This window comes from Lissotriton helveticus, chromosome 12, assembly GCF_964261635.1.
Source record: "Lissotriton helveticus chromosome 12, aLisHel1.1, whole genome shotgun sequence".
Lineage (NCBI taxonomy): Eukaryota > Metazoa > Chordata > Amphibia > Caudata > Salamandridae > Lissotriton > Lissotriton helveticus.
Window position 1 is genome coordinate 754,565,542 of NC_136073.1, and position 26,268 is coordinate 754,591,809.

Here is a 26,268-nt window from a genome sequence, read left to right on the forward strand (position 1 = left end):
AGCAGCACAGAGACCTATAGCATCTTGTTATGGGCAGAGAGTACTGGTGGTACCCTGGCAGCAGCACAGAGACCTGTAGTATCTTGGTACCGGCAGAGAGTACTGGTGGTACCCTGGCAGCAGCACAGAGACCTGTAGTATCTTGGTACCGGCAGAGAGTACTGGTGGTACCCTGCCAGCAGCAGAGAGACCTGTAGTATCTTGGTACCGGCAGAGAGTACTGGTGGTACCCTGCCAGCAGCACAGAGACGTGTAGCATCTTGTTACTGGCAGAGAGTACTGGTGGTACCCTGGCAGCAGCACAGAGACCTATAGCATCTTGGTACCGGCAGAGAGTACTGATGGTACCCTGGCAGCAGCACAGAGACCTGTAGCATCTTGTTACCGGCAGAGAGTACTGGTGGTACCCTGGCAGCAGCACAGAGACCTGTAGCATCTTGATACTGGCAGAGAGTACTGGTGGTACCCTGGCAGCAGCACAGAGACCTGTAGTATCTTGGTACCGGCAGAGAGTACTGGTGGTACCCTGGCAGCAGCACAGAGACCTGTAGCATCTTGTTATTGGCAGAGAGTACTGGTGGTACCCTGGCAGCAGCACAGAGACCTGTAGTATCTTGGTACCGGCAGAGAGTACTGGTGGTACCCTGCCAGTAGCAGAGAGACCTGTAGTATCTTGGTACCGGCAGAGAGTACTGGTGGTACCCTGGCAGCAGCACAGAGACCTGTAGTATCTTGGTACCGGCAGAGAGTACTGGTGGTACCCTGGCAGCAGCACAGAGACCTGTAGCATCTTGTTACCGGCAGAGAGTACTGGTGGTACCCTGGCAGCAGCACAGAGACCTGTAGTATCTTGGTACCGGCAGAGAGTACTGGTGGTACCCTGGCAGCAGCACAGAGACCTGTAATATCTTGGTACCGGCAGAGAGTACTGATGGTACCCTGGCAGCAGCACAGAGACCTGTAGTATCTTGGTTCATGCAGAGAGTACTGGAGGTACCGTGGCAGCAGCACAGAGACCTGTAGTATCTTGGTTCATGCAGAGAGTACTGGGGGTACCCTGGCAGCAGCACAGAGACCTGTAGTATCTTGGTACCGGCAGAGAGTACTGGTGGTACCCTGGCAGCAGCACAGAGACCTGTAGTATCTTGGTACCGGCAGAGAGTATTGGTGGTACCCTGGCAGCAGCACAGAGACCTGTAGTATCTTGGTACCGGCAGAGAGTATTGGTGGTACCCTGGCAGCAGCACAGAGACCTGTAGTATCTTGGTACCGGCAGAGAGTATTGGTGGTACCCTGGCAGCAGCACAGAGACCTGTAGTATCTTGGTACCGGGATAGACTACTGGTGGTACCCTGCCACCAGCACAGAGACCTGTAGTATATTGGTACCGGCAGAGAGTATTGGTGGTACCCTGGCAGCAGCACAGAGACCTGTAGTATCTTGGTACCGGCAGAGAGTATTGGTGGTACCCTGGCAGCAGCACAGAGACCTGTAGTATCTTGGTACCGGGATAGACTACTGGTGGTACCCTGCCACCAGCACAGAGACCTGTAGTATATTGGTACCGGCAGAGAGTATTGGTGGTACCCTGGCAGCAGCACGGAGACCTGTAGTATCTTGGTACCGGCAGAGAGTATTGGTGGTACCCTGGCAGCAGCACAGAGACCTGTAGTATCTTGGTACCGGAAGAGAGTACTGGTGGTACCCTGCCAGCAGCACAGAGACCTGTAGTATCTTGGTACCGGCAGAGAATATTGGTGGTACCCTGGCAGCAGCACAGAGACCTGTAGTATCTTGGTACCGGCAGAGAGTATTGGTGGTACCCTGGCAGCAGCACAGAGACCTGTAGTATCTTGGTTCATGCAGAGAGTACTGGGGGTACCCTGCCAGCAGCACAGAGACCTGTAGTATCTTGGTACCGGCAGAGAGTATTGGTGGTACCCTGCCAGCAGCACAGAGATCTGTAGTCTCTTGGTACCAGGAGAGACTACTGGTGGTACCCTGGCAGCAGCACACAGACCTGTAGTATCTTGGTTCCGGCAGAGAGTACTGGGGGTACCCTGCCAGCAGCACAGAGACATGTAGTATCTTGGTACCGGCAGAGAGTATTGGTGGTACCCTGGCAGCAGCACAGAGACCTGTAGTATCTTGGTTCATGCAGAGATTACTGGGGGTACCCTGCCAGCAGCACAGAGACCTGTAGTATCTTGGTTCATTCAGAGAGTACTGGGGGTACCCTGGCAGCAGCACAGAGACCTGTAGTATCTTGGTTCATGCAGAGAGTACTGGGGGTACCCTGGCAGCAGCACAGAGACCTGTAGTATCTTGGTACCGGCAGAGAGTACTGGTGGTACCCTGGCAGCAGGACAGAGACCTGTAGTATTTTGGTTCCGGCAGAGAGTACTGGTGGTACCCTGCCAGCAGCACAGAGACCTGTAGTATCTTGGTTCGTGCAGAGAGTACTGGGGGTACCCTGCCAGCAGCACAGAGACCTGTAGTATCTTGGTACCGGCAGAGAGTATTGGTGGTACCCTGGCAGCAGCACAGAGACCTGTAGTATCTTGGTACCGGCAGAGAGTACTGGTGGTACCCTGGCAGCAGCACAGAGACCTGTAGTATTTTGGTTCCGGCAGAGAGTACTGGTGGTACCCTGCCAGCAGCACAGAGACCTGTAGTATCTTGGTACCGGGATAGACTACTGATGGTACCCTGGCAGCAGTACAGGGACCTGTAGTATCTTGGTACTGGCAGAGAGTACTGGTCCCTAGCAGCAGCACAGAGACCTGTAGTATCTTGGTACCAGCAGAGAGTACTGGTGGTACCCTGGCAGCAGCACAGAGACCTGTAGTATCTTGGTTCATGCAGAGAGTACTGGGGGTACCCTGGCAGCAGCACAGAGACCTGTAGTATCTTGGTACCGGCAGAGATTACTGGTGGTACCCTGGCAGCAGCACAGAGACCTGTAGTATTTTGGTTCCGGCAGAGAGTACTGGTGGTACCCTGCCAGCAGCACAGAGACCTGTAGTATCTTGGTACCGGGATAGACTACTGATGGTACCCTGGCAGCAGTACAGAGACCTGTAGTATCTTGGTACTGGCAGAGAGTACTGGTGGTACCCTAGCAGCAGCACAGAGACCTGTAGTATCTTGGTACCGGCAGAGAGTACTGGTGGTACCCTGGCAGCAGCACAGAGATCTGTAGTATCTTGGTACCGGCAGAGAGTATTGGTGGTACCCTGGCAGCAGCACAGAGACCTGTAGTATCTTGGTACCGGCAGAGAGTATTGGTGGTACCCTGGCAGCAGCACAGAGACCTGTAGTATCTTGAATAATGCAGAGAGTACTGGTGGTACCCTGGCAGCAGCACAGAGACCTGTAGTATATTGGTACCGGCAGAGAGTATTGGTGGTACCCTGGCAGCAGCACAGAGACCTGTAGTATCTTGGTACCGGGATAGACTACTGGTGGTACCCTGGCAGCAGCACAGAGACCTGTAGTATCTTGGTACCGGCAGAGAGTATTGGTGGTACCCTGGCAGCAGCACAGAGACCTGTAGTATCTTGGTACCGGGATAGACTACTGGTGGTACCCTGCCAGCAGCACAGAGACCTGTAGTATCTTGGTTCATGCAGAGAGTACTGGGGGTACCCTGGCAGCAGCACAGAGACCTGTAGTATCTTGGTAACGGGATAGACTACTGGTGGTACCCTGCCAGCAGCACAGAGACCTGTAGTATCTGAATGTATGACGTTACATCGCGAACTTTTACAACGCACACCGTTACAACGCAATTTTTACAACGCAGATACATTTACAACGAATACTTTTACAACGCATGCCATTACATAGCAGATGCTATTACAACGCATGCCATTACAACGTAAGTATATGTAAGTATATTATTTTTTTTAAAAATGTAATTTATTAAAGTTTATTTAATTTAATAAATTTAATTATTTTTTAATAATTAATTTGTAAATATATATACTTTAAAAAATAGTTTATTTAAAAAAAACAATTATTATTAAAGAACTAATATTAAAAAATAATAAAATTATTAAAATTAAGTTTTTAAATTATTTAAAATTATTTATTTAAAAAATGAACCTTAAAAATACCCGTTACCCTGAACCCTTAAAATACCCATGTACCCCATAACCCAAACCTAGCCCTGAAACCTAAAAATACCCCTGTACCCCAAAACCCAAACCTAACCCTGAAACCTAAATGTACCCCTGTACCCCAAAACCCAAACCTAGCCCTGAAACCTAAAAATACCCCTGTACCCCAAAACCCAAACCTAGCCCTGAACCCTTAAAATACCCCTGTACCCCAAAACCCAAACCTAGCCCTGAAACCTAAAAATACCCCTGTACCCCAAAACCCAAACCTAGCCCTGAACCCTTAAAATACCCCTGTACCTCAAAACCCAAACCTAACCCTGAAACCTAAAAATACCCCTGTACCCCCAAACCCAAACCTAGCCCTGAAACTTAAAAATACCCCTGTACCCCAAAACCCAAACCTAGCCCTGAAACCTAAAAATACCCCTGTACCCCAAAACCCAAACCTAGCCCTGAAACCTAAAAATACCCCTGTACCCCAAAACCCAAACCTAGCCCTGAACCCTTAAAATACCCCTGTACCCCAAAACCCAAACCTAACCCTGAAACCTAAAAATACCCCTGTACCCCAAAACCCAAACCTAGCCCTGAAACCTAAAAATACCCCTGTACCCCAAAACCCAAACCTAACCCTGAAACCTAAAAATACCCCTGTACCCCAAAACCCAAACCTAGCCCTGAAACCTAAAAATACCCCTGTACCCCAAAACCCAAACTTAACCCTGAAACCTAAAAATACCCCTGTACCCCAAAACCCAAACCTAGCCCTGAAACCTAAAAATACCCCTGTACCCCAAAACCCAAACCTAGCCCTAAAACCTAAAAATACCCCTGTACCCCAAAACCCAAACCTAACCCTGAAACCTAAAAATACCCCTGTACCCCAAAACGCAAACCTTACCCTGAAACCTAAAAATACCCCTGTACCCCAAAACCCATACCTAGCCCTGAAACCTAAAAATACCCCTGTACCCCATAACCCAAAACTAAATATATACTATTAATTAAATTAATTTATTTAATTTATATTTTAAAAAAATGATTTAAAAAAATAACATACTTACCAATACTTAAGTTGTAATGGCATGCGTTGTAATAGCATCTGCTATGTAATGTCATGCGTTGTAAAGGCATGCGTTGTAACGGATCCTGCGTTGTAATGGTGTGCGTTGTAACGGTGTGCGTTGTAATAGTTGCGTTGTAAGGGTTGTTTCCCGTAGTATCTTGGTACCGGCAGAGAGTATTGGTGGTACCCTGGCAGCAGCACAGAGACCTGTAGTATTTTGGTTCCGGCAGAGAGTACTGGTGGTACCCTGCCAGCAGCTCAGAGACCTGTAGTATCTTGGTACCGGGATAGACTACTGATGGTACCCTGGCAGCAGTACAGAGACCTGTAGTATCTTGGTACCGGCAGAGAGTATTGGTGGTACCCTGGCAGCAGCACAGAGATCTGTAGTATCTTGGTACCGGCCGAGAGTATTGGTGGTACCCTGGCAGCAGTACAGAGACCTGTAGTATCTTGGTACCGGCAGAGAGTATTGGTGGTACCCTGGCAGCAGCACAGAGACCTGTAGTATCTTGGTACCGGCAGAGAGCATTGGTGGTACCCTGGCAGCAGCACAGAGACCTGTAGTATCTTGGTACCGGGATAGACTACTGGTGGTACCCTGGCAGCAGCACAGAGACCTGTAGTATCTTGGTACCGGCAGAGAGTATTGGTGGTACCCTTGCAGCAGCACAGAGACCTGTAGTATCTTGGTACCGGGATAGACTACTGGTGGTACCCTGGCAGCAGCACAGAGACCTGTAGTATCTTGGTACCGGCAGAGAGTATTGGTGGTACCCTGGCAGCAGCACAGAGACCTGTAGTATCTTGGTACCGGGATAGACTACTGGTTGTACCCTGCCAGCAGCACAGAGAACTGTAGTATCTTGGTTCATGCAGAGAGTACTGGTGTTACCCTGGCAGCAGCACAGAGACCTGTAGTATCTTGGTACCGGGATAGACTACTGGTAGTACCCTGCCAGCAGCACAGAGACCTGTAGTATCTTGGTACCGGCAGAGAGTATTGGTGGTACCCTGGCAGCAGCACAGAGATCTGTAGTATCTTGGTACCGGCAGAGAGTATTGGTGGTACCCTGGCAGCAGCACAGAGACCTGTAGTATCTTGGTACCGGGATAGACTACTGGTGGTACCCTGCCAGCAGCACAGAGACCTGTAGTATCTTGGTACCGGCAGAGGGTTTTGGTGGTACCCTGGCAGCAGCACAGAGACCTGTAGTATCTTGGTTCATGCAGAGAGTACTGGTGGTACCCTGCCAGCAGCACAGAGACCTGTAGTATCTTGGTACCGGCAGAGAGTATTGGTGGTACCCTGGCAGCAGCACAGAGACCTGTAGTATCTTGGTACCGGCAGAGAGTATTGGTGGTACCCTGGCAGCAGCAGAGAGACCTGTAGTATCTTGGTACCGGCAGAGAGTACTGGTGGTACCCTGCCAGCAGCAGAGAGACCTGTAGCATCTTGTTACCGGCAGAGAGTACTGGTGGTACCCTGGCAGCAGCACAGAGACCTATAGCATCTTGTTATGGGCAGAGAGTACTGGTGGTACCCTGGCAGCAGCACAGAGACCTGTAGTATCTTGGTACCGGCAGAGAGTACTGGTGGTACCCTGGCAGCAGCACAGAGACCTGTAGTATCTTGGTACCGGCAGAGAGTACTGGTGGTACCCTGCCAGCAGCAGAGAGACCTGTAGTATCTTGGTACCGGCAGAGAGTACTGGTGGTACCCTGCCAGCAGCACAGAGACGTGTAGCATCTTGTTACTGGCAGAGAGTACTGGTGGTACCCTGGCAGCAGCACAGAGACCTATAGCATCTTGGTACCGGCAGAGAGTACTGATGGTACCCTGGCAGCAGCACAGAGACCTGTAGCATCTTGTTACCGGCAGAGAGTACTGGTGGTACCCTGGCAGCAGCACAGAGACCTGTAGCATCTTGATACTGGCAGAGAGTACTGGTGGTACCCTGGCAGCAGCACAGAGACCTGTAGTATCTTGGTACCGGCAGAGAGTACTGGTGGTACCCTGGCAGCAGCACAGAGACCTGTAGCATCTTGTTATTGGCAGAGAGTACTGGTGGTACCCTGGCAGCAGCACAGAGACCTGTAGTATCTTGGTACCGGCAGAGAGTACTGGTGGTACCCTGCCAGTAGCAGAGAGACCTGTAGTATCTTGGTACCGGCAGAGAGTACTGGTGGTACCCTGGCAGCAGCACAGAGACCTGTAGTATCTTGGTACCGGCAGAGAGTACTGGTGGTACCCTGGCAGCAGCACAGAGACCTGTAGCATCTTGTTACCGGCAGAGAGTACTGGTGGTACCCTGGCAGCAGCACAGAGACCTGTAGTATCTTGGTACCGGCAGAGAGTACTGGTGGTACCCTGGCAGCAGCACAGAGACCTGTAATATCTTGGTACCGGCAGAGAGTACTGATGGTACCCTGGCAGCAGCACAGAGACCTGTAGTATCTTGGTTCATGCAGAGAGTACTGGAGGTACCGTGGCAGCAGCACAGAGACCTGTAGTATCTTGGTTCATGCAGAGAGTACTGGGGGTACCCTGGCAGCAGCACAGAGACCTGTAGTATCTTGGTACCGGCAGAGAGTACTGGTGGTACCCTGGCAGCAGCACAGAGACCTGTAGTATCTTGGTACCGGCAGAGAGTATTGGTGGTACCCTGGCAGCAGCACAGAGACCTGTAGTATCTTGGTACCGGCAGAGAGTATTGGTGGTACCCTGGCAGCAGCACAGAGACCTGTAGTATCTTGGTACCGGCAGAGAGTATTGGTGGTACCCTGGCAGCAGCACAGAGACCTGTAGTATCTTGGTACCGGGATAGACTACTGGTGGTACCCTGCCACCAGCACAGAGACCTGTAGTATATTGGTACCGGCAGAGAGTATTGGTGGTACCCTGGCAGCAGCACAGAGACCTGTAGTATCTTGGTACCGGCAGAGAGTATTGGTGGTACCCTGGCAGCAGCACAGAGACCTGTAGTATCTTGGTACCGGGATAGACTACTGGTGGTACCCTGCCACCAGCACAGAGACCTGTAGTATATTGGTACCGGCAGAGAGTATTGGTGGTACCCTGGCAGCAGCACGGAGACCTGTAGTATCTTGGTACCGGCAGAGAGTATTGGTGGTACCCTGGCAGCAGCACAGAGACCTGTAGTATCTTGGTACCGGAAGAGAGTACTGGTGGTACCCTGCCAGCAGCACAGAGACCTGTAGTATCTTGGTACCGGCAGAGAATATTGGTGGTACCCTGGCAGCAGCACAGAGACCTGTAGTATCTTGGTACCGGCAGAGAGTATTGGTGGTACCCTGGCAGCAGCACAGAGACCTGTAGTATCTTGGTTCATGCAGAGAGTACTGGGGGTACCCTGCCAGCAGCACAGAGACCTGTAGTATCTTGGTACCGGCAGAGAGTATTGGTGGTACCCTGCCAGCAGCACAGAGATCTGTAGTCTCTTGGTACCAGGAGAGACTACTGGTGGTACCCTGGCAGCAGCACACAGACCTGTAGTATCTTGGTTCCGGCAGAGAGTACTGGGGGTACCCTGCCAGCAGCACAGAGACATGTAGTATCTTGGTACCGGCAGAGAGTATTGGTGGTACCCTGGCAGCAGCACAGAGACCTGTAGTATCTTGGTTCATGCAGAGATTACTGGGGGTACCCTGCCAGCAGCACAGAGACCTGTAGTATCTTGGTTCATTCAGAGAGTACTGGGGGTACCCTGGCAGCAGCACAGAGACCTGTAGTATCTTGGTTCATGCAGAGAGTACTGGGGGTACCCTGGCAGCAGCACAGAGACCTGTAGTATCTTGGTACCGGCAGAGAGTACTGGTGGTACCCTGGCAGCAGGACAGAGACCTGTAGTATTTTGGTTCCGGCAGAGAGTACTGGTGGTACCCTGCCAGCAGCACAGAGACCTGTAGTATCTTGGTTCGTGCAGAGAGTACTGGGGGTACCCTGCCAGCAGCACAGAGACCTGTAGTATCTTGGTACCGGCAGAGAGTATTGGTGGTACCCTGGCAGCAGCACAGAGACCTGTAGTATCTTGGTACCGGCAGAGAGTACTGGTGGTACCCTGGCAGCAGCACAGAGACCTGTAGTATTTTGGTTCCGGCAGAGAGTACTGGTGGTACCCTGCCAGCAGCACAGAGACCTGTAGTATCTTGGTACCGGGATAGACTACTGATGGTACCCTGGCAGCAGTACAGGGACCTGTAGTATCTTGGTACTGGCAGAGAGTACTGGTCCCTAGCAGCAGCACAGAGACCTGTAGTATCTTGGTACCAGCAGAGAGTACTGGTGGTACCCTGGCAGCAGCACAGAGACCTGTAGTATCTTGGTTCATGCAGAGAGTACTGGGGGTACCCTGGCAGCAGCACAGAGACCTGTAGTATCTTGGTACCGGCAGAGATTACTGGTGGTACCCTGGCAGCAGCACAGAGACCTGTAGTATTTTGGTTCCGGCAGAGAGTACTGGTGGTACCCTGCCAGCAGCACAGAGACCTGTAGTATCTTGGTACCGGGATAGACTACTGATGGTACCCTGGCAGCAGTACAGAGACCTGTAGTATCTTGGTACTGGCAGAGAGTACTGGTGGTACCCTAGCAGCAGCACAGAGACCTGTAGTATCTTGGTACCGGCAGAGAGTACTGGTGGTACCCTGGCAGCAGCACAGAGATCTGTAGTATCTTGGTACCGGCAGAGAGTATTGGTGGTACCCTGGCAGCAGCACAGAGACCTGTAGTATCTTGGTACCGGCAGAGAGTATTGGTGGTACCCTGGCAGCAGCACAGAGACCTGTAGTATCTTGAATAATGCAGAGAGTACTGGTGGTACCCTGGCAGCAGCACAGAGACCTGTAGTATATTGGTACCGGCAGAGAGTATTGGTGGTACCCTGGCAGCAGCACAGAGACCTGTAGTATCTTGGTACCGGGATAGACTACTGGTGGTACCCTGGCAGCAGCACAGAGACCTGTAGTATCTTGGTACCGGCAGAGAGTATTGGTGGTACCCTGGCAGCAGCACAGAGACCTGTAGTATCTTGGTACCGGGATAGACTACTGGTGGTACCCTGCCAGCAGCACAGAGACCTGTAGTATCTTGGTTCATGCAGAGAGTACTGGGGGTACCCTGGCAGCAGCACAGAGACCTGTAGTATCTTGGTAACGGGATAGACTACTGGTGGTACCCTGCCAGCAGCACAGAGACCTGTAGTATCTGAATGTATGACGTTACATCGCGAACTTTTACAACGCACACCGTTACAACGCAATTTTTACAACGCAGATACATTTACAACGAATACTTTTACAACGCATGCCATTACATAGCAGATGCTATTACAACGCATGCCATTACAACGTAAGTATATGTAAGTATATTATTTTTTTTAAAAATGTAATTTATTAAAGTTTATTTAATTTAATAAATTTAATTATTTTTTAATAATTAATTTGTAAATATATATACTTTAAAAAATAGTTTATTTAAAAAAAACAATTATTATTAAAGAACTAATATTAAAAAATAATAAAATTATTAAAATTAATTATTTAAATTATTTAAAATTATTTATTTAAAAAATGAACCTTAAAAATACCCGTTACCCTGAACCCTTAAAATACCCATGTACCCCATAACCCAAACCTAGCCCTGAAACCTAAAAATACCCCTGTACCCCAAAACCCAAACCTAACCCTGAAACCTAAATGTACCCCTGTACCCCAAAACCCAAACCTAGCCCTGAAACCTAAAAATACCCCTGTACCCCAAAACCCAAACCTAGCCCTGAACCCTTAAAATACCCCTGTACCCCAAAACCCAAACCTAGCCCTGAAACCTAAAAATACCCCTGTACCCCAAAACCCAAACCTAGCCCTGAACCCTTAAAATACCCCTGTACCTCAAAACCCAAACCTAACCCTGAAACCTAAAAATACCCCTGTACCCCCAAACCCAAACCTAGCCCTGAAACTTAAAAATACCCCTGTACCCCAAAACCCAAACCTAGCCCTGAAACCTAAAAATACCCCTGTACCCCAAAACCCAAACCTAGCCCTGAAACCTAAAAATACCCCTGTACCCCAAAACCCAAACCTAGCCCTGAACCCTTAAAATACCCCTGTACCCCAAAACCCAAACCTAACCCTGAAACCTAAAAATACCCCTGTACCCCAAAACCCAAACCTAGCCCTGAAACCTAAAAATACCCCTGTACCCCAAAACCCAAACCTAACCCTGAAACCTAAAAATACCCCTGTACCCCAAAACCCAAACCTAGCCCTGAAACCTAAAAATACCCCTGTACCCCAAAACCCAAACTTAACCCTGAAACCTAAAAATACCCCTGTACCCCAAAACCCAAACCTAGCCCTGAAACCTAAAAATACCCCTGTACCCCAAAACCCAAACCTAGCCCTAAAACCTAAAAATACCCCTGTACCCCAAAACCCAAACCTAACCCTGAAACCTAAAAATACCCCTGTACCCCAAAACGCAAACCTTACCCTGAAACCTAAAAATACCCCTGTACCCCAAAACCCATACCTAGCCCTGAAACCTAAAAATACCCCTGTACCCCATAACCCAAAACTAAATATATACTATTAATTAAATTAATTTATTTAATTTATATTTTAAAAAAATGATTTAAAAAAATAACATACTTACCAATACTTAAGTTGTAATGGCATGCGTTGTAATAGCATCTGCTATGTAATGTCATGCGTTGTAAAGGCATGCGTTGTAACGGATCCTGCGTTGTAATGGTGTGCGTTGTAACGGTGTGCGTTGTAATAGTTGCGTTGTAAGGGTTGTTTCCCGTAGTATCTTGGTACCGGCAGAGAGTATTGGTGGTACCCTGGCAGCAGCACAGAGACCTGTAGTATTTTGGTTCCGGCAGAGAGTACTGGTGGTACCCTGCCAGCAGCTCAGAGACCTGTAGTATCTTGGTACCGGGATAGACTACTGATGGTACCCTGGCAGCAGTACAGAGACCTGTAGTATCTTGGTACCGGCAGAGAGTATTGGTGGTACCCTGGCAGCAGCACAGAGATCTGTAGTATCTTGGTACCGGCCGAGAGTATTGGTGGTACCCTGGCAGCAGTACAGAGACCTGTAGTATCTTGGTACCGGCAGAGAGTATTGGTGGTACCCTGGCAGCAGCACAGAGACCTGTAGTATCTTGGTACCGGCAGAGAGCATTGGTGGTACCCTGGCAGCAGCACAGAGACCTGTAGTATCTTGGTACCGGGATAGACTACTGGTGGTACCCTGGCAGCAGCACAGAGACCTGTAGTATCTTGGTACCGGCAGAGAGTATTGGTGGTACCCTTGCAGCAGCACAGAGACCTGTAGTATCTTGGTACCGGGATAGACTACTGGTGGTACCCTGGCAGCAGCACAGAGACCTGTAGTATCTTGGTACCGGCAGAGAGTATTGGTGGTACCCTGGCAGCAGCACAGAGACCTGTAGTATCTTGGTACCGGGATAGACTACTGGTTGTACCCTGCCAGCAGCACAGAGAACTGTAGTATCTTGGTTCATGCAGAGAGTACTGGTGTTACCCTGGCAGCAGCACAGAGACCTGTAGTATCTTGGTACCGGGATAGACTACTGGTAGTACCCTGCCAGCAGCACAGAGACCTGTAGTATCTTGGTACCGGCAGAGAGTATTGGTGGTACCCTGGCAGCAGCACAGAGATCTGTAGTATCTTGGTACCGGCAGAGAGTATTGGTGGTACCCTGGCAGCAGCACAGAGACCTGTAGTATCTTGGTACCGGGATAGACTACTGGTGGTACCCTGCCAGCAGCACAGAGACCTGTAGTATCTTGGTACCGGCAGAGGGTTTTGGTGGTACCCTGGCAGCAGCACAGAGACCTGTAGTATCTTGGTTCATGCAGAGAGTACTGGTGGTACCCTGCCAGCAGCACAGAGACCTGTAGTATCTTGGTACCGGCAGAGAGTATTGGTGGTACCCTGGCAGCAGCACAGAGACCTGTAGTATCTTGGTACCGGCAGAGAGTATTGGTGGTACCCTGGCAGCAGCACAGAGACCTGTAGTATCTTGGTACCGGCAGAGAATATTGGTGGTACCCTGGCAGCAGCACAGAGACCTGTAGTATCTTGGTTCATGCAGAGAGTACTGGTGGTACCCTGGCAGCAGCACAGAGACCTGTAGTATCTTGGTACCGGCAGAGAGTGTTGGTGGTACCCTGGCAGCAGCCCAGAGACCTGTAGTATCTTGGTACCAGCAGAGAGTGCTGGTGGTACCCTGGCAGCAGCACAGAGATCTGTAGTATCTTGGTTCCGGTAGAGAGTACTGGTGGTACCCTGCCAGCAGCACAGAGACCTGTAGTATCTTGGTTCATGCAGAGAGTACTGGTGGTACCCTGGCAGCAGCACAGAGACCTGTAGTATCTTGGTACCGGGATAGACTACTGGTGGTACCCTGCCAGCAGCACAGAGACCTGTAGTATCTTGGTACCGGCAGAGAGTATTGGTGGTACCCTGGCAGCAGCACAGAGATCTGTAGTATCTTGGTACCGGCTGAGAGTATTGGTGGTACCCTGGCAGCAGCACAGAGACCTGTAGTATCTTGGTACCGGGATAGACTACTGGTGGTACCCTGGCAGCAGTACAGGGACCTGTAGTATCTTGGTACCGGCAGAGAGTATTGGTGGTACCCTGGCAGCAGCACAGAGACCTGTAGTATCTTGGTTCATGCAGAGAGTACTGGGGGTACCCTGCCAGCAGCACAGAGACCTGTAGTATCTTGGTACCGGCAGAGAGTATTGGTGGTACCCTGGCAGCAGCACAGAGACCTGTAGTATCTTGGTACCGGCAGAGAGTATTGGTGGTACCCTGGCAGCAGCACAGAGACCTGTAGTATCTTGGTACCGGCAGAGAGTATTGGTGGTACCCTGGCAGCAGCACAGAGACCTGTAGTATCTTGGTTCATGCAGAGAGTACTGGTGGTACCCTGGCAGCAGCACAGAGACCTGTAGTATCTTGGTACCGGCAGAGAGTGTTGGTGGTACCCTGGCAGCAGCCCAGAGACCTGTAGTATCTTGGTACCAGCAGAGAGTGCTGGTGGTACCCTGGCAGCAGCACAGAGACCTGTAGTATCTTGGTTCATGCAGAGAGTACTGGTGGTACCCTGGCAGCAGCACAGAGATCTGTAGTATATTGGTTCCAGCAGAGTACTGGTGGTACCCTGCCAGCAGCACAGAGACCTGTAGTATCTTGGTACCGGCAGAGAGTATTGGTGGTACCCTGGCAGCAGCACAGAGACCTGTAGTATCTTGGTACCGGCAGAGAGTATTGGTGGTACCCTGGCAGCAGCACAGAGACCTGTAGTATCTTGGTACCGGCAGAGAGTATTGGTGGTACCCTGGCAGCAGCACAGAGACCTGTAGTATCTTGGTTCATGCAGAGAGTACTGGTGGTACCCTGGCAGCAGCACAGAGACCTGTAGTATCTTGGTACCGGCAGAGAGTGTTGGTGGTACCCTGGCAGCAGCCCAGAGACCTGTAGTATCTTGGTACCAGCAGAGAGTGCTGGTGGTACCCTGGCAGCAGCACAGAGACCTGTAGTATCTTGGTTCATGCAGAGAGTACTGGTGGTACCCTGGCAGCAGCACAGAGATCTGTAGTACCTTGGTTCCAGCAGAGTACTGGTGGTACCTTGCCAGCAGCACAGAGACCTGTAGTATCTTGGTACAGGCAGAGAGTATCTGTGGTACCCTGCCAGCAGCACAGAGACCTGTAGTATCTTGGTACCGGCAGAGAGTGTTGGTGGTACCCTGGCAGCAGCCCAGAGACCTGTAGTATCTTGGTACCAGCAGAGAGTGCTGGTGGTATCCTGGCAGCAGCACAGAGACCTGTAGTATCTTGGTTCATGCAGAGAGTACTGGTGGTACCCTGGCAGCAGCACAGAGATCTGTAGTACCTTGGTTCCAGCAGAGTACTGGTGGTACCTTGCCAGCAGCACAGAGACCTGTAGTATCTTGGTACAGGCAGAGAGTATCTGTGGTACCCTGCCAGCAGCACAGAGACCCGTAGTATGGAAAAATGGTGAAACAAGTTAAAAAGAAGGGGCTAGAGTTCCTTCAGTCTCATCATTTTACAAAAGTGAATTTTCAATATTATATTCAACTAAGCCATGGTTGCTGCATTTTTATTTTATGCAACTAACAACCATTGACAAAGCCAATAGTTCTGGCTTGTTGTAAGTGTAACGGTACTTGTTGTGTTATATTTCCGGAAGCAATTTACAGAAGAAGCAAAATACCAGTCCGGCGGCACATTATGGTAAGCACAGATTTTTAGCTTAGGTGTTTTAAAGCCACGCCCTGAATTACATCAAACACCCCCTTTGGAGAGACCCACCTCTCCTTTTTTTCATCCCGCTTAAAGCCCTGGAAACAACACCATGTCACGGTCACCTCATGGCATGGCACTGTGCATCATACATGACTCATGACGTTCACTTTTTCAGACTGCCTATGTGCAGCGGCATAGTGAACCCTACCCCACCCCACCCTGGCTTCAGGAACTACAGCAAGGGTGAAATTCTTGATGGGCCTCTTCTGTATGCAACTCTGCAGACAAAGGCTCAGCTCATAATTAATGTGTAAAGGTGGGCGAGTGAGTGAAGGGATAGGTGGATGGTTGGATGGATTAGTGAAAGGGTGAATGGATGAATAATGAGCAAAAGGATAGATGGATGAGTCTAAGGGTGGATGATGGGCAAGTGAATGGGTGGATGAGGGACAGGGTCAAAGGATGAATTCATGAGTGGATGGGTGGATGGATAGAAGGAAGGATGGCTACGTGAAAGGGTCAATGGAGAGAGAAAGGGAGGATGGATGGATGACTGAAAAGGTGAATGGGTGGAAGGATGAGTGACTGGGTGGATGGATGAGTAAGTGAAAGGCTGGCTGGATGGGTGAAAGGGTAAATGGCTGGATGGAGGAGTGGATAGATGGGTGGAAGGGTGGATAGATGGGTGGAAGAGTGGATAGATGTGTGTACGGATGGATAGGGTGAAAGGGTGGATGGGTGGATGAATGAAAGTGTGGATAGAGGGATAGATGAGTGAAATTATGGATGGAAGGCTACATGATGGATAGGTTTGCAAATGGATGAATATGTTTGGATATGGATGGGATTACTTATATACTATTGTACAACCTCCTATGATGTGTCTGTAAAACATACCCTTAGTCCCGAAGTTTTGTCCTGAAATTTGACCTCCTGTCCTGAATTTTTTTCCTGAATTTTGACTCTTTGTCCTGAATTTCTACACTCACCGTCCTGAATTTGCACCCATGCCAGTTGGTCACCCTGCTTGACACTACCGTGTGTAAAAAAAGAAAAAAAACCTTCCGAATCCTGCCTGCAGTGGCAACAGCACTGATATCACCGACCAATATAGACGGTGATGTTATCTCCCCAGTCCACTTAAGAGCGCGGGAGGGGGCGCGGAGCACTGCCCCTCCCTCCCCCTCCAGAGAAATATTATCTCACAGGTCATGTTGCATCGGTGATCGTCCGTCGCTGACTGTGTCAGTTGCAGGGGAGGGCGGGCGAGGCTTCGACAAATCCAGGCTGACTAGGCCACCGGGGAATGTAAAGATTTCTCGCGAGGCTCGTTCCCGCGGAGCCGGGGCAGAGTCGGTCAAATGTCAGGCACCGGGGCTCCCAGTGGTACCGGAACGCCCCGGCTGCACTTAAATCCAGCCCGCCCCTGCTGACAGGCGCGGGGCCTTTCACAACAAGGCAGGCGATGCACGCCAGTCACATGCGTGGCTTGGATACAGCGTGTGCTGCAATTTCCCTGGAAAACAAAGCCCTGGTGGCTTCAGTGCTCTGCAGTGAAGAGGCGACCTTGGACTGGTTCTCTGTTTAAAGTGCTGCGCGTGTACCTGGAGATATACGGTAGCATGCAAAATACATGGACAGAGGCCCCAAGTCAGTGCTCACTGTAAAGGATAATAGCCTGTTGGTGCTAACTTCGAGTATTCACGCATCACACATTAACATGAACAATTATAGCAAATAATGCTGGGGCATATTATCAAGGACCGGTGTTAAAATTATCGCTGATTTATTGGCAGGAAACTGCCGATAAAACGGCGATAATGGGCTTGATAATACGCCCTTGTTAATTCCCATAGAAGCCCATGTTCTGGTGTGAACCTGGGCTTCTATGGGAATTAACAAGGGCAGTGTCCAGCCGATAAAACGGCGCTAATTTTAACACCGGTCCTTGATAATATGCCCCAGTATTTCCTAGCTTTAAAGGTCGAGAGAATGGGTCGCCCCGCCCAATAGATGACCCTGTGACCTGCGTGGTAAACAGAGACCCCTCCAGCAGGCGCCCTACCCACTGAACTATCTTGCCAGCTAGAGAAGGGAGTAGGGTCTCTTCCTGTAGGAACTCACAGTGTGGAAAAGATGATGAAGAGGCCACATCCCCCCGCGTGATATCACAACCAGCTTCATACGGTATTATTTTCGCCCAACCTGTAGTCATTGTTTTAACCTCATAAGGATGTGAGCCTGAGTCAGTCCTGCAAGGATTCTGGCTGGTGGCACGAAGGTCGCACAGCGATTTATTCAGAAGTGCCCAGTGCATTGCATGTGTGCAGGGGTGTTTTAACAAAATCATGGATTCTAATGTATGCTCTTTGTATAAAAAATGACTTGGGAAGCCTGTTTGTGCCTGTGTGGACATGTGTATCTTGGTCTAATCCTCCATTGGGTGCATATTGCCTATCAAGAGGTGAAATGTATTCTTTACAAAAATGATTTCTTTGCAGGTGTGGGTGTATTTACGTGTGCGTGGTGTTGTGGATAGGTGTGGTCGGGCCCAATGGAATTATACAAAAGGGTAGTCCCAAATTATGCGGTAGAGTTGACTAAATTGTGGGTCAAGAAAAGGGAAATTATGTGGTATATTTTGTCCTAGAAATACCTCAGTATTTTGGTACTTTTATATATGTTAACACTTTCTGGGGAAATGTTTCACCTCGTTAGTACCAACTTCACATCCAAGCACAGGAAAAAGCAACAGAAATGTGACCTGCCAACCGTTGCGAACATCCCTCCACTGCACAACTACATATGTTGCTGGGTTTTTACTAACTTTTGATCTGTTTGAGATCGAAAAAAAAATTTGGGACTGAAATCTGCAGATTATGCAGCAGGCAATGGATTATGTGACAAATGCGGCAAATCTATAATTATGTGAAAAATGCAACAGCTGCAAAATCGCATAATTCCAGTGGCCTTGCGTAAACCTGACAATCTTTATATTGAGTCGTTCAGTAAGTGGCACCGTGAAGGGGGGTGAAGGCGGCACGGCCAGCTTGAGGGGAGGGTCTTATCTCACCTAAGGGCACTAACCTCGAACACAAATTATACTCAGTGCTTTGGAGATTCGAGAAAATCCTTTTGATAAGGCTTAAGTCATCATGTGTTATTCTCCTTTGTATGGTCCTAATCACCATGTTTTGCCATTTTAGCATAATCTTAGTCTGGGAGCTCTTTATTGTGGATTTGGGTAGACCACAAGTGATTTGCACTTCTTTATATGATGTCTGTTGTTTTTTGTAGTGTGTGTCAACTTTGGGTCCCTGCGCTTATGATTTTTACAGATTCAGTACTTAACCTGATCCTCAGTTGCATGAAACCTCTGGATTTAGTGGACAGGAATAAGAATATAGGGGCATATTAGCAAGAAATTGTGATACAACGCAAAACGCGACTTAGCGTGTTGTTTTTTTTATCGCTACCTATCGCTGGATATGTTAGTAGAAAAAACATGCTATTAGCAAAGTTTTTCTCCATTGTGCTAAAATATCCAGCAATAGCGGTGAAATGCATGAATATCGCTGGAAATCCAACGATATTTGCGCATTAACGCCAATGGGGGCTTAACCTGACAATCCACCTCCCATTGAATACACAGGTAAGTCATCCTATTAGCAGGCGTTAGATTCTAGCGATAATCGCGTTTAGCGTGACTTTTTTTATCACTAAGCCCGCGTTGCTAATAGACGATAGCTGTGTTAGCGACTGCTTTCAGTCGCTAACAGTTTGGGTACGCCCACTTTGCATGTCATTAGCGGTAAATATTGCTGGCATGCAAAGCTGGCCCCAAACCAGTCGCTATTGCCTAAAAGCTGTCGCTAACTGCTGTTAGCGACAGCTTGCTGATTGGGCGGTGAAAATATTGCCGCTTTAGCAGGAAAAAGTCCCACTAAAGAGGTGATATTGCCCTTACTAATATGCCCCATAGTTCTTTTCTTGGAGAAAGAATGCTTCCAGGTCACAAACAACACAAAGCATAGATGGAGGTGGCGAGGACAGCAAGGGACCCAATATGGCCGACTGGAGCTTGTAAAGACCCAGAGCGCAAAGCAAGTGCACAGCCTGGTAAAGACCGACTTTGAGAATCACGTGACCAAAACAGCACGAGCACCTGCCCGGTTAAATTGAGCCATTCATAAAACAACAATGGAGGAAGCAGCTGGCCGGTTGACTGTGAAACTTTTAACAATGAACAGGGACAGACTACAGGCAGGCCTGACCAAAGCAGGCCTGCAGAGTGTGAGCGCTGATGGCAAAGTCAGATTTCTCCAGAGCATCTGAAAAGAAAAGCAGAAGGCAAGTTCATTTAATACACCACGTGGCTTTTTGGGGGAGGTCTGGACCAACATTGTATTTCTGTTTATTTAAGCATGTCCGCAGAAAGGGTTCCTTTGTGAGAGCGGGGCTGTGCTAATCGTGAAAAATAAAATGGCAATGAAATTATTTCATTGCCATTTTACTTTTTCAAGTGTAGCGCACAGCAGCTGCTAGCCTGCCTCCAGCCGGGAGAAATGGAGGCATGTCCTCTGCTGCCGCCTATTGGCAGCAGAGGAGGACTGAAGCAGGGCTGACCGCACACTCCAAAGTGAGCATGTCCCTTTGGCCGGCTGTCCTGCGCTGGCCAAAGTGGCATGCGCATGTTGAATCTCTCCAAAGGAGACCAAGCACAGGCTGAAAGGGCCGGAAGGAGCTTCCAGCCAGGACGCTCCATCCAATCCTGGCGCTGCTCTCATGCTGGTGAGAGTAACTCCAGGATTGGTTAGTTGAATTTCCTGGAGGCTGGAGCCCGCGAAGCTGACAGAAGAGGGACCGAGGAGGATGTCGGCGTGCAGCAGGCAAGGTAAGTGACTTTATTTTTTGTATTATTTGCCTCTCGCCTTGCCTGCATGCACCCACCCACCACTAGTTGCCCGCCTCACCGATGCATAAACTTGCCAGCGCCCATGTGTATGTGTGTGGTATGCTAAATTTGCTATTTTATATGGCATACATCAGCCAGCGAATTGGATTTTAGCACGGTTTGATGCTAAATATGTCGGTGGGGATTTGGGGTTCGCCCACAGAGGGTCTCCATAGTGGCTGCCAGTGGATGGACCTTGCCTAATACAGCGCTTGGTGTCATTTTGCCTTTATGTTATTTGCTTTTAAAGCTACAAATACCCAAGGCATCCAAGCGCTGTATACACCACACAACAAATATGTTGATGAGTGGTGTGTGGAATGCTCAATTTTCTCTGCGCTGGAGTTCTGTGGGTGGGCGGGTGTTGAGACCTGCTCGTCAAGGCGTGTGTGTTAATGAGTCTATGTTGCCCAAGCAGTGCATCCCAGTGGGACTACGGGCAATCATCCTACCGACCTGGCTCAGCTGCTCAGGCCACTCCAGTGCGTAAGGCTTTGCCGGACCTCATACTGCATGCCCTGGTCATTGATAATTAATAACGAAGGGCCTGCATGAGTGGGTGTGGCGGGGTATATATTGCTTGCTGCATTTAAAATATTCTTCAAGTCAGACACTGGGTAGATAGTCCCTTCTAGGACTTAAATACTGGATTCCCTATGTTTTCAGGCTGGGTCACAGCTGTAACTCTTTTTACTGTTGTGATCCCCAAGGATGTCCTCCATCAGCACATCTGCCTTTCCCTATCCACCAGTCCCATTGTATCCCTGTCTTTTCTATCTTGCTGAGTCAAGTCAAAAGTTCATGTTCCTTTTCCCATGAATATGTGGATTTAAAAGGTTGCTGTAGCTAGGGTATCAAAAAACTGACCTCAAATTTCGCAGCATATTTGTGCGGCCAGGCAAATTTGGTGATATGATCTGTGTACTCATTGAATGCTTCACAAAATGTCCAGTCGCGGGGTTTGCAGGACGACCAGGCTAATGAATATTCATTCGGCAGGTTGCTATTTTCAATCGCCTTTACTGGCTGCAAACAGGAGTGGCTGGTGGCCTGCAAAGAACAGCAGACCACCATCCTTGTGTTTTCCATCCCAAATGAGGAACTTTTTTTTAAGTAGCCTGTCTGTGTTCCGTATAGAAACCTGTGTTGCTCTCAGTTGCGGCCCATGCAGGTAAGAGCAGTGGGGCCCGGTGCGGGAGGGTATTCGACAGACGGTCTTGAGGGGAAATTAAATAAATAAATAATTTTCCCTCGTCGTCTGTCGAAATCCCCCCCCCCCCCCCATGCCCCACTGCCTTATCTCTCTTACCTGCACGGGCCGCGGCTAGCTGGTCTAAAAAAATGTTTTCCCTATTTGGTAAAACGCGTGGAATAGGCAGTGGTCCCCCGCAACACTAGCTGCTCTCTCCAAAGCTGCTGACAATTCACACAAAGGGACACCTCCCTCTTTGCAAATTGGGTTAACCCATCATTGGGGTTGTCAGTCACTGATCTATGGCTTGCGATCGCAATTGCAGTCATAAGCCTTGATGCCTACCATTTCCACTCAAGCAATTAAGAGGGGATGCCACATTCACGCTCCCTCCTAATTGTGGTTCGGAATGGATCATAAAACTCACTTTACAGGTCAGCAAAAATGTTCTGGCTTATAAAATTGGTTTAATACACGGAAAAAGCAGTTGTGTTGCATTTGCAAACCCTGTGATTCTACTAATTCTGTCATACTTCTTGGGGAAATTGAATATCCATGTGTGTGTGTGTTGGGTTGGGTTGCGATGTTTCCTACCTCCTAACCATTATCTTATTAGACTGCTCAAAATTGTGGACTCGCCAATCTGATCGATGCCATGGCCATGTCAGTCTCCTCTCCCTCAAACTCATGTATCAAGAAAGGGCTATCATCTGTTGTGTTTAAGTCAAAGGAGCGAGGGGTGTGGTAGATGGCTGGTAGGAGTTGGGTTGAACGTTTTGTCATTGTCTGCTGTCCATCCCTGTGTAACTTGAAGATCACAGGTATGGTGCCAGAAGGGCAAACTAAGCCTTTCCAGGGTGGACACACGATTGACAATGAGGTAGACAACAGAAGAGCATATGAATTAAGAGTGAACATATAGTTCACTTTGAGGGGAGAATAAATGCTAAATATCATCGCTTTTCTGGCCCATCTTATTACTTAAATCAGTTGTTGAGTCTAAACTTGTGCTAAACAATCCTATATTTTAACTTCTTTGGTTCAGATTTTGCAAGCTTTTTGCTCAAAAACATGAATAAAGTATTTTTAGTGGTGGACACCATCGACCTTTTCCAATCAATACGAACATTTTGTGGGCACACCTGTAAGACTTTCAATATATAATAGTGTCCGGCCACTTTTCAGGGGGAAATTGCAGAGATATGGGATACACTAAAATATCAATCTTCAGAGCCATCCCTAGTGCTCTTTAATTTGTTTCTCGCCCCTCTATCTGCGGATGATGTTCAGATTCAGCCATCGGCCACATTGAATCTACAAGAACCTGCCTTTTTGCCAATAAAATGCTAAGTGCATGATTTTGTTACCTTCTTCTTTGAAACTAAAAGCCTCTAACCGCAATGCTAATCAATAGAGAAAAAGCAGAAAGCAACTGACCTCATCCGAGCCCTCCCAACAGTTCTGCAAAGATCTAACCTTCCAACCAGCAGTGAAACACATTAAGGCCTTATCCAGAGTTAGCAGAGATGTAGCTCTGTTGTAGATTCCATAGCTTCTTCCACGCCACACACGCGGTTCCCCCACATGCTTAAGCAGTTCTAGAACCATGGGTTTTCCACCAATGAAGCCTCATCTTACACTACCATAGGAGGCCCTTGACTTGGAGCCCCACTCGCCAATGGCCGCCTGTTCATGGTGGTTACCACCAGTCATTTCCCTTCCCTTGTATACACCACGCGCAGGGAGAAAACTCTCAATCTTTGAGGGCTTTTTTGTTTTTCCAAAGGGGCTTTCGCTCTAAACCCCATAAATCCTTAAATGGTTACGTTATACCTGAAATTGTAACCATGACTCACTGAAACCAAAACTTCAAATTGATTAGTGATAAGTTAATGCACATATAACATTCACTTCACCTGTCACAACACATATATAGCAAGTGGGTGGAGTGAATTAGCATTACACATTTCCAGATGCTGGAAAAGGTACCAACACAGTTTGTAAAACAGATGACAAAAATATATGTTTGGGATAAATTATTGTTAGTGAGTGATCATCTGTATTACATCATTGTCACTTACCATTTCATACAAGGATCCACACCACATCATACCAAACCATTTACATTTTCACAGTGTGTTATCCAGCAGATGTTTGCCATGCAGTGCTACACAACAACCCCAACGTAATACTCAAATAACCAGTTTATGACCAAAGGCGGTGGTCAACAAACCATCTCATCACCAAGGCATGCACATAAGTCTTTGGACCTCTTGGTGCAGCCTAACCTGAGCGAATCATACATCACAAGATATCTCCGCAACCACACAACAAAACAGCATAGCTCATCCATCAAGTATCATACTGCACACATGATAATATATTTATATCACATCATAGCTGCTCCCCTTAAAACCCCACCACACAGTATATTACCTCATCACAGAATCTTGAGTCATGACCCCCTCCCCACACTCAACAGTTTGTTAAAAAAAAGCATTACCAGCAGCTGCTAGACATTGCACCCTTCCCACACCGCCCATGATCCAATAGGCAACCATCGTCGCTGTGCATAGCCCAAGGCTATGCATTGGGGTTGGGTGTGTTGTTGCCTGTGGGGTTTAGCCTCTGGTCATGTCCTAATCCCAATCCCTTGTGGATGACAAACTCAAGCTGCCTAATGCCTTTGGCTGTGCACAGCTTAGGTAGACCAACAGGCCTTTTCTCTGGCTAGTTCACTTGCTCAAAGCTCTGTGGGCAGACAATCCCACTGCAGTGCTTGGCTGCAAGGCCTGGTGTTAAGAAATATGCTGTGGTCAACCCACCATTGGTGGTCAGCCCTTGATGAGCAAGGCTTGAGCTACAGCAGTTGGCTGCATGGTCTTGTCTACTGTTTGATTTTCATTTATTTTGGAAACACATCACCTCAATGGATTCAGGGCAGAATTTGTTCCCGGGTATCATGGGCTCTTATAAGCTTCCCTGGCCAGGACTAGATGTGAATCCGCAGACGATCCTCAAATCCACAAAGGGATGTAGACAGGAGAGTAAGATCATTCTGCAATAGGGTTTGACTAGTTCTTTTATTGCTTGGCTTCAAAGATATCCGCAAATCCATAACAGTCTAAATATCACAAAAAATTATCTGAAGTCTAACCTCATAATGCCCAACCCAAGCTCTCCTTTAAATGGTCATTTCTCAAAAACTGCTTAACATATTTGCACCAAACCAAAATGAAGGAACTTCCTTAAGAAAACTGTGTGAACTTTGGTGCAATTCAGTCAGTCTTTTTCTGCATTGAAAAGCAAAACTTTCAATGAGAATTAGAAAAGGAAATTGTACTTTGAGAACCACCTTTTTCTTTATGCTTCATTGATCTAGCACTGCACCAAAGTTGCAATAAAGGAACTAAAGTAGGCTACTTTTTTCTTTTGGAAAGTTGCGTGGAGGTTGTGTGTAGGTTCTTCAATAGCCCTAAAGTTATTAAGCAAACATCTAGTTATTGGTTTTTATGTACTGTTTTTAGCTGTTTTATCCTAACATAATTGGAGTCTGCTATTAGTTGCAATTTGTACATATAACTCGAATCATGAACTTGCACATACCTGCTTTCGTGATTGTACATATTGAGCCAAATCATTTTTCTCCCGGTTTTCATATTGTGCTTTTATGGTGTTATGTAATAAGAAACCGAATAAAGAAATTTGATGTGATTTGATTTATTAAGAAAACAAAAAATGCATTTTCTATGGCAACTCTGACCCAGCCATTACTACAGAGGCACTATTGCCTCCTCTGTAATGCATAGTTGTACACAGTGGCACACACCACTGTATAGTTATGGTTCAGTTTCATTTTCTGAACTGCTTATAACTTTTGACCACATGGACGGATTTGCCCAAATCTTGACAGCTGCTTAACTTAGTCAGCTGATGTCCACATGCCAATTTTGTGCAGTTCTTTCCTGGGGGGGGGGGGGGGGGGTAAATAGAAGGATATGTTTTTTCATTTGGGCTCCCATAGGAAATGTTGCTCTCACTTACAGCCAAACAGATTTACATCCATTTGTCATGAAAGCAGAACTTTCTCAGAAAGCCTGGTTTTGTATGTTTGGTCTAAGTCCCTCAGTAGTATTTGAGGCATAAATATTACATAGAGCTGCAGAGATAGTGTTAAAGGGTTATCACTTTTGTATATCTGTGCTGTATGAAATTTGCAAACTATGGATCTCTGGATAAAAAGTTGGAGCTCTGGATCAATGTGATCTGGTGGACTTTTGGAGGAGAAAAATGTCTCCTTCAGCAACCATTTTATGATATGGAGCACAATCCCCGTGTCCTGAACAAAAAATGTAAAGGCCGTAAAAGGGGCCAATGTAGACACACCTTAAGACCCAGGATACAGTTTTAGGATTATCAAAAGTACCCTTTGGGATTAATATAAGAAAGTTAAAAGTCCCAGGATCCACAGCTCCTTTTCAGGATTCGCAGAATGCGGACTCCTAAAATGGCGGTTGGGGTTTGCGGAGAAAAGACAGGTACCATGGACCACAGCTGCCATTTTAGGTATAGAGGAATTACAAATCACAAAAAGATA